General features: G+C 54.4%; 19 non-coding genes across 19 annotated transcripts; 16 read left to right on the top strand and 3 right to left on the bottom strand.

The window, feature by feature from the left end:
• Positions 1-305: 305 nt before the first annotated feature.
• Trnag-gcc lies at positions 306-376 on the top strand. The gene has a single exon. It is a non-coding gene; the product is annotated as a tRNA-Gly (tRNA).
• Positions 377-669: 293 nt separating this feature from the next.
• Positions 670-742, top strand: Trnam-cau. Its single transcript has one exon. It is a non-coding gene; the product is annotated as a tRNA-Met (tRNA).
• A 281-nt stretch (positions 743-1,023) lies between these two features.
• Positions 1,024-1,095, top strand: Trnae-uuc. Its single transcript has one exon. It is a non-coding gene; the product is annotated as a tRNA-Glu (tRNA).
• A 198-nt stretch (positions 1,096-1,293) lies between these two features.
• Trnai-aau lies at positions 1,294-1,367 on the top strand. The gene has a single exon. It is a non-coding gene; the product is annotated as a tRNA-Ile (tRNA).
• A 581-nt stretch (positions 1,368-1,948) lies between these two features.
• Positions 1,949-2,020, bottom strand: Trnag-ucc. The gene has a single exon. It is a non-coding gene; the product is annotated as a tRNA-Gly (tRNA).
• Positions 2,021-2,361: 341 nt separating this feature from the next.
• Trnag-gcc lies at positions 2,362-2,432 on the top strand. Its single transcript has one exon. It is a non-coding gene; the product is annotated as a tRNA-Gly (tRNA).
• A 293-nt stretch (positions 2,433-2,725) lies between these two features.
• Positions 2,726-2,798, top strand: Trnam-cau. The gene has a single exon. It is a non-coding gene; the product is annotated as a tRNA-Met (tRNA).
• A 281-nt stretch (positions 2,799-3,079) lies between these two features.
• On the top strand, positions 3,080-3,151 carry Trnae-uuc. Its single transcript has one exon. It is a non-coding gene; the product is annotated as a tRNA-Glu (tRNA).
• Positions 3,152-3,349: 198 nt separating this feature from the next.
• Positions 3,350-3,423, top strand: Trnai-aau. Its single transcript has one exon. It is a non-coding gene; the product is annotated as a tRNA-Ile (tRNA).
• Positions 3,424-4,004: 581 nt separating this feature from the next.
• Trnag-ucc lies at positions 4,005-4,076 on the bottom strand. Its single transcript has one exon. It is a non-coding gene; the product is annotated as a tRNA-Gly (tRNA).
• Positions 4,077-4,417: 341 nt separating this feature from the next.
• Positions 4,418-4,488, top strand: Trnag-gcc. The gene has a single exon. It is a non-coding gene; the product is annotated as a tRNA-Gly (tRNA).
• Positions 4,489-4,781: 293 nt separating this feature from the next.
• Positions 4,782-4,854, top strand: Trnam-cau. The gene has a single exon. It is a non-coding gene; the product is annotated as a tRNA-Met (tRNA).
• A 281-nt stretch (positions 4,855-5,135) lies between these two features.
• Trnae-uuc lies at positions 5,136-5,207 on the top strand. Its single transcript has one exon. It is a non-coding gene; the product is annotated as a tRNA-Glu (tRNA).
• A 198-nt stretch (positions 5,208-5,405) lies between these two features.
• On the top strand, positions 5,406-5,479 carry Trnai-aau. Its single transcript has one exon. It is a non-coding gene; the product is annotated as a tRNA-Ile (tRNA).
• Positions 5,480-6,060: 581 nt separating this feature from the next.
• On the bottom strand, positions 6,061-6,132 carry Trnag-ucc. Its single transcript has one exon. It is a non-coding gene; the product is annotated as a tRNA-Gly (tRNA).
• A 341-nt stretch (positions 6,133-6,473) lies between these two features.
• On the top strand, positions 6,474-6,544 carry Trnag-gcc. The gene has a single exon. It is a non-coding gene; the product is annotated as a tRNA-Gly (tRNA).
• Positions 6,545-6,837: 293 nt separating this feature from the next.
• Trnam-cau lies at positions 6,838-6,910 on the top strand. The gene has a single exon. It is a non-coding gene; the product is annotated as a tRNA-Met (tRNA).
• Positions 6,911-7,191: 281 nt separating this feature from the next.
• On the top strand, positions 7,192-7,263 carry Trnae-uuc. Its single transcript has one exon. It is a non-coding gene; the product is annotated as a tRNA-Glu (tRNA).
• Positions 7,264-7,461: 198 nt separating this feature from the next.
• Positions 7,462-7,535, top strand: Trnai-aau. Its single transcript has one exon. It is a non-coding gene; the product is annotated as a tRNA-Ile (tRNA).
• Positions 7,536-7,884: the final 349 nt, after the last annotated feature.

The raw sequence follows: 7,884 nt of genomic DNA, 5'->3' as shown, positions 1-7,884 counted from the left end.
TCCCGCCTGTCGGCAGCGGCCGAAGGTGATCGTACCCGGCAGGCGCATTTCGAGCAGGCTAGGGGAGCACATCCAGACGCATTCGGACAGCGTATCCGCGCACATTTCGCATCCTTTGGCAAGAGTCGGCGCCGGCGACGCAAGAGTACGCAGAGGACCGCGTTCTGGCGGCATCTTTAAGCAGTGCAGTGCAGGATTCAGCGTCTGCAGCATCTTCTCCACAGAATGCTACGGCGCTTGACGGCAGTCCCACTTTCCCTTGAGACATCTGCTCGGGAAGCAGCGTGAAGGTACCGCTGGCCCGAGCATCGGTGGTTCAGTGGTAGAATGCTCGCCTGCCACGCGGGCGGCCCGGGTTCGATTCCCGGCCGATGCATCATTTTGTTTTTTCTCCGGTAGGGGTGCTGCGTGTCTTTCGCACTCGAACTGCGTGAGCCATGAGAATGAACCGCGGGATTCCGTGTGGAAAGAACCAATCATGCAGCGCGGACGACTGCTCGTTTGGACTCCTGCGTGCTATTGTACATACTGGCGTCGGCCTAGCATCGCAAGTTGCCTGCCGCGCCGTGAATGCACGTGTAGCAACAGAAAAAATGAGCCAGGGAGTGCAGACTCTCTACCACTTGTATTCGGTACTTACCAAGATTCCAGAAGGTCTAACGATCGCCTGCCTCGGTAGCGCAGTAGGCAGCGCGTAAGTCTCATAATCTTAAGGTCGTGAGTTCGATCCTCACCCGGGGCATCTAATTTTCTGTGACTGAAGGTGGTGCTGTTGCTAGGGCGCCAACTTATTTCTTGTTTGTTATCCACAACGTTTCAACGCTTCAGCGGGAAAATGTTTACTTCCTGTTATTGCTACATACAGCTTCCCTATTCCTCTTCTCCCAGCAGAGCATGAAGCCAAAAGCATTGCTCTGCGACGTTTGAGGTGCGCGCCTTGCCAGTCAGTATGTGCAAAGATGCTCGCAAAGAGAGCGACAATGCGACAAGCGACCGTACGAACGGTCGAATGAAACGGCCGCATCCGGTGTGGTCTAGTGGCTAGGATACCTGCCTTTCACCCAGGAGGCCCGGGTTCGATTCCCGGTACCGGAACGGAATTTTTTCCACACTAATCGTGACAAGTTTGAGCTGTCCGAGCGGCCGTTTCCGTCCTGCTCGCAATATAGCTACTGTTTCGTGACCGTCAGCAGAATATAGACTAGGGAAGCAGACACCACGACGACCATAGGAATGGTGTATGGCTTCATGCCATCTGATTCCAGCGTAGGGCTGAGCAGCTGCATCTGCCGAGGCCCGTTAGCTCAGTTGGTTAGAGCGTCGTGCTAATAACGCGAAGGTCGTGGGTTCGATCCCCCCACGGGCCACTTCTCTTTTACTACTGCGAAAAGGCAGCGCCGATTTCAGCTGGCGAGTGTGATGACCAAATGATCATCACCCTGCGTGGAAGTTGACAGAGGATCCGAACCCGACTCGTCGGGAAGCACTACAGCATTCACTCGGCAATGGCCATAATATCTTGAATACACTGGTTAGAGAAAATGAAAGAAAATGTCCGATTGCCGATGCGTAACAACTTTGGCCCTTGTCAGTACTTGGGCGGGTGAGCGCATGGGAACACAGGGCACTATTGGCAGTTTTACTTCCTATTTTTGTTTCTCCTTTGTTTTCGGAGCTACAGCCCGATTCGGCCAGGGAGGACGCCACCGTGAAATGAAGGGGGCGTGCTGTGTGTCCATCGCCTCGCCTCTCCTTACCTCTCTCAGTCGTTTCTCGTGCTTGTCGTTTTGATATAGGCCGATTTGAGAGCGTCAGCTCTCGCGTCAGCTGAGCAAAGTCGAGACAAGTCGAGACACACTAAGGGCTGGTATGCAGCGAGTAAGAGGGCGAAAAAACAATAGTTTAAGAGCGCGTGGCAAAAGTACTCATACGCGAAATTAAAGCCTGCTGCGGTGGCCGGGAATCGAACCCGGATCAACTGCTTGGAAGGCAACTATGCTGACCATTACACCACCACCGCACAAGCGAGCGCCCCGCCACCGCGCTGAGTCGGCTTCCCGCCTGTCGGCAGCGGCCGAAGGTGATCGTACCCGGCAGGCGCATTTCGAGGCAGGCTAGGGGAGCACATCCAGACGCATTCGGACAGCGTATCCGCGCACATTTCGCATCCTTTGGCAAGAGTCGGCGCCGGCGACGCAAGAGTACGCAGAGGACCGCGTTCTGGCGGCATCTTTAAGCAGTGCAGTGCAGGATTCAGCGTCTGCAGCATCTTCTCCACAGAATGCTACGGCGCTTGACGGCAGTCCCACTTTCCCTTGAGACATCTGCTCGGGAAGCAGCGTGAAGGTACCGCTGGCCCGAGCATCGGTGGTTCAGTGGTAGAATGCTCGCCTGCCACGCGGGCGGCCCGGGTTCGATTCCCGGCCGATGCATCATTTTGTTTTTTCTCCGGTAGGGGTGCTGCGTGTCTTTCGCACTCGAACTGCGTGAGCCATGAGAATGAACCGCGGGATTCCGTGTGGAAAGAACCAATCATGCAGCGCGGACGACTGCTCGTTTGGACTCCTGCGTGCTATTGTACATACTGGCGTCGGCCTAGCATCGCAAGTTGCCTGCCGCGCCGTGAATGCACGTGTAGCAACAGAAAAAATGAGCCAGGGAGTGCAGACTCTCTACCACTTGTATTCGGTACTTACCAAGATTCCAGAAGGTCTAACGATCGCCTGCCTCGGTAGCGCAGTAGGCAGCGCGTAAGTCTCATAATCTTAAGGTCGTGAGTTCGATCCTCACCCGGGGCATCTAATTTTCTGTGACTGAAGGTGGTGCTGTTGCTAGGGCGCCAACTTATTTCTTGTTTGTTATCCACAACGTTTCAACGCTTCAGCGGGAAAATGTTTACTTCCTGTTATTGCTACATACAGCTTCCCTATTCCTCTTCTCCCAGCAGAGCATGAAGCCAAAAGCATTGCTCTGCGACGTTTGAGGTGCGCGCCTTGCCAGTCAGTATGTGCAAAGATGCTCGCAAAGAGAGCGACAATGCGACAAGCGACCGTACGAACGGTCGAATGAAACGGCCGCATCCGGTGTGGTCTAGTGGCTAGGATACCTGCCTTTCACCCAGGAGGCCCGGGTTCGATTCCCGGTACCGGAACGGAATTTTTTCCACACTAATCGTGACAAGTTTGAGCTGTCCGAGCGGCCGTTTCCCGTCCTGCTCGCAATATAGCTACTGTTTCGTGACCGTCAGCAGAATATAGACTAGGGAAGCAGACACACGACGACCATAGGAATGGTGTATGGCTTCATGCCATCTGATTCCAGCGTAGGGCTGAGCAGCTGCATCTGCCGAGGCCCGTTAGCTCAGTTGGTTAGAGCGTCGTGCTAATAACGCGAAGGTCGTGGGTTCGATCCCCCCACGGGCCACTTCTCTTTTACTACTGCGAAAAGGCAGCGCCGATTTCAGCTGGCGAGTGTGATGACCAAATGATCATCACCCTGCGTGGAAGTTGACAGAGGATCCGAACCCGACTCGTCGGGAAGCACTACAGCATTCACTCGGCAATGGCCATAATATCTTGAATACACTGGTTAGAGAAAATGAAAGAAAATGTCCGATTGCCGATGCGTAACAACTTTGGCCCTTGTCAGTACTTGGGCGGGTGAGCGCATGGGAACACAGGGCACTATTGGCAGTTTTACTTCCTATTTTTGTTTCTCCTTTGTTTTCGGAGCTACAGCCCGATTCGGCCAGGGAGACGCCACCGTGAAATGAAGGGGGCGTGCTGTGTGTCCATCGCCTCGCCTCTCCTTACCTCTCTCAGTCGTTTCTCGTGCTTGTCGTTTTGATATAGGCCGATTTGAGAGCGTCAGCTCTCGCGTCAGCTGAGCAAAGTCGAGACAAGTCGAGACACACTAAGGGCTGGTATGCAGCGAGTAAGAGGGCGAAAAAACAATAGTTTAAGAGCGCGTGGCAAAAGTACTCATACGCGAAATTAAAAGCCTGCTGCGGTGGCCGGGAATCGAACCCGGATCAACTGCTTGGAAGGCAACTATGCTGACCATTACACCACCACCGCACAAGCGAGCGCCCCGCCACCGCGCTGAGTCGGCTTCCCGCCTGTCGGCAGCGGCCGAAGGTGATCGTACCCGGCAGGCGCATTTCGAGGCAGGCTAGGGGAGCACATCCAGACGCATTCGGACAGCGTATCCGCGCACATTTCGCATCCTTTGGCAAGAGTCGGCGCCGGCGACGCAAGAGTACGCAGAGGACCGCGTTCTGGCGGCATCTTTAAGCAGTGCAGTGCAGGATTCAGCGTCTGCAGCATCTTCTCCACAGAATGCTACGGCGCTTGACGGCAGTCCCACTTTCCCTTGAGACATCTGCTCGGGAAGCAGCGTGAAGGTACCGCTGGCCCGAGCATCGGTGGTTCAGTGGTAGAATGCTCGCCTGCCACGCGGGCGGCCCGGGTTCGATTCCCGGCCGATGCATCATTTTGTTTTTTCTCCGGTAGGGGTGCTGCGTGTCTTTCGCACTCGAACTGCGTGAGCCATGAGAATGAACCGCGGGATTCCGTGTGGAAAGAACCAATCATGCAGCGCGGACGACTGCTCGTTTGGACTCCTGCGTGCTATTGTACATACTGGCGTCGGCCTAGCATCGCAAGTTGCCTGCCGCGCCGTGAATGCACGTGTAGCAACAGAAAAAATGAGCCAGGGAGTGCAGACTCTCTACCACTTGTATTCGGTACTTACCAAGATTCCAGAAGGTCTAACGATCGCCTGCCTCGGTAGCGCAGTAGGCAGCGCGTAAGTCTCATAATCTTAAGGTCGTGAGTTCGATCCTCACCCGGGGCATCTAATTTTCTGTGACTGAAGGTGGTGCTGTTGCTAGGGCGCCAACTTATTTCTTGTTTGTTATCCACAACGTTTCAACGCTTCAGCGGGAAAATGTTTACTTCCTGTTATTGCTACATACAGCTTCCCTATTCCTCTTCTCCCAGCAGAGCATGAAGCCAAAAGCATTGCTCTGCGACGTTTGAGGTGCGCGCCTTGCCAGTCAGTATGTGCAAAGATGCTCGCAAAGAGAGCGACAATGCGACAAGCGACCGTACGAACGGTCGAATGAAACGGCCGCATCCGGTGTGGTCTAGTGGCTAGGATACCTGCCTTTCACCCAGGAGGCCCGGGTTCGATTCCCGGTACCGGAACGGAATTTTTTCCACACTAATCGTGACAAGTTTGAGCTGTCCGAGCGGCCGTTTCCCGTCCTGCTCGCAATATAGCTACTGTTTCGTGACCGTCAGCAGAATATAGACTAGGGAAGCAGACACACGACGACCATAGGAATGGTGTATGGCTTCATGCCATCTGATTCCAGCGTAGGGCTGAGCAGCTGCATCTGCCGAGGCCCGTTAGCTCAGTTGGTTAGAGCGTCGTGCTAATAACGCGAAGGTCGTGGGTTCGATCCCCCCACGGGCCACTTCTCTTTTACTACTGCGAAAAGGCAGCGCCGATTTCAGCTGGCGAGTGTGATGACCAAATGATCATCACCCTGCGTGGAAGTTGACAGAGGATCCGAACCCGACTCGTCGGGAAGCACTACAGCATTCACTCGGCAATGGCCATAATATCTTGAATACACTGGTTAGAGAAAATGAAAGAAAATGTCCGATTGCCGATGCGTAACAACTTTGGCCCTTGTCAGTACTTGGGCGGGTGAGCGCATGGGAACACAGGGCACTATTGGCAGTTTTACTTCCTATTTTTGTTTCTCCTTTGTTTTCGGAGCTACAGCCCGATTCGGCCAGGGAGACGCCACCGTGAAATGAAGGGGGCGTGCTGTGTGTCCATCGCCTCGCCTCTCCTTACCTCTCTCAGTCGTTTCTCGTGCTTGTCGTTTTGATATAGGCCGATTTGAGAGCGTCAGCTCTCGCGTCAGCTGAGCAAAGTCGAGACAAGTCGAGACACACTAAGGGCTGGTATGCAGCGAGTAAGAGGGCGAAAAAACAATAGTTTAAGAGCGCGTGGCAAAAGTACTCATACGCGAAATTAAAAGCCTGCTGCGGTGGCCGGGAATCGAACCCGGATCAACTGCTTGGAAGGCAACTATGCTGACCATTACACCACCACCGCACAAGCGAGCGCCCCGCCACCGCGCTGAGTCGGCTTCCCGCCTGTCGGCAGCGGCCGAAGGTGATCGTACCCGGCAGGCGCATTTCGAGGCAGGCTAGGGGAGCACATCCAGACGCATTCGGACAGCGTATCCGCGCACATTTCGCATCCTTTGGCAAGAGTCGGCGCCGGCGACGCAAGAGTACGCAGAGGACCGCGTTCTGGCGGCATCTTTAAGCAGTGCAGTGCAGGATTCAGCGTCTGCAGCATCTTCTCCACAGAATGCTACGGCGCTTGACGGCAGTCCCACTTTCCCTTGAGACATCTGCTCGGGAAGCAGCGTGAAGGTACCGCTGGCCCGAGCATCGGTGGTTCAGTGGTAGAATGCTCGCCTGCCACGCGGGCGGCCCGGGTTCGATTCCCGGCCGATGCATCATTTTGTTTTTTCTCCGGTAGGGGTGCTGCGTGTCTTTCGCACTCGAACTGCGTGAGCCATGAGAATGAACCGCGGGATTCCGTGTGGAAAGAACCAATCATGCAGCGCGGACGACTGCTCGTTTGGACTCCTGCGTGCTATTGTACATACTGGCGTCGGCCTAGCATCGCAAGTTGCCTGCCGCGCCGTGAATGCACGTGTAGCAACAGAAAAAATGAGCCAGGGAGTGCAGACTCTCTACCACTTGTATTCGGTACTTACCAAGATTCCAGAAGGTCTAACGATCGCCTGCCTCGGTAGCGCAGTAGGCAGCGCGTAAGTCTCATAATCTTAAGGTCGTGAGTTCGATCCTCACCCGGGGCATCTAATTTTCTGTGACTGAAGGTGGTGCTGTTGCTAGGGCGCCAACTTATTTCTTGTTTGTTATCCACAACGTTTCAACGCTTCAGCGGGAAAATGTTTACTTCCTGTTATTGCTACATACAGCTTCCCTATTCCTCTTCTCCCAGCAGAGCATGAAGCCAAAAGCATTGCTCTGCGACGTTTGAGGTGCGCGCCTTGCCAGTCAGTATGTGCAAAGATGCTCGCAAAGAGAGCGACAATGCGACAAGCGACCGTACGAACGGTCGAATGAAACGGCCGCATCCGGTGTGGTCTAGTGGCTAGGATACCTGCCTTTCACCCAGGAGGCCCGGGTTCGATTCCCGGTACCGGAACGGAATTTTTTCCACACTAATCGTGACAAGTTTGAGCTGTCCGAGCGGCCGTTTCCCGTCCTGCTCGCAATATAGCTACTGTTTCGTGACCGTCAGCAGAATATAGACTAGGGAAGCAGACACACGACGACCATAGGAATGGTGTATGGCTTCATGCCATCTGATTCCAGCGTAGGGCTGAGCAGCTGCATCTGCCGAGGCCCGTTAGCTCAGTTGGTTAGAGCGTCGTGCTAATAACGCGAAGGTCGTGGGTTCGATCCCCCCACGGGCCACTTCTCTTTTACTACTGCGAAAAGGCAGCGCCGATTTCAGCTGGCGAGTGTGATGACCAAATGATCATCACCCTGCGTGGAAGTTGACAGAGGATCCGAACCCGACTCGTCGGGAAGCACTACAGCATTCACTCGGCAATGGCCATAATATCTTGAATACACTGGTTAGAGAAAATGAAAGAAAATGTCCGATTGCCGATGCGTAACAACTTTGGCCCTTGTCAGTACTTGGGCGGGTGAGCGCATGGGAACACAGGGCACTATTGGCAGTTTTACTTCCTATTTTTGTTTCTCCTTTGTTTTCGGAGCTACAGCCCGATTCGGCCAGGGAGACGCCACCGTGAAATGA

This window comes from Schistocerca americana, unplaced genomic scaffold (assembly GCF_021461395.2).
Source record: "Schistocerca americana isolate TAMUIC-IGC-003095 unplaced genomic scaffold, iqSchAmer2.1 HiC_scaffold_473, whole genome shotgun sequence".
NCBI classification, from domain to species: domain Eukaryota; kingdom Metazoa; phylum Arthropoda; class Insecta; order Orthoptera; family Acrididae; genus Schistocerca; species Schistocerca americana.
The sequence above is the reverse complement of the archived record's forward strand: the minus strand, read 5'-3'. Positions and strand labels throughout refer to the sequence as shown.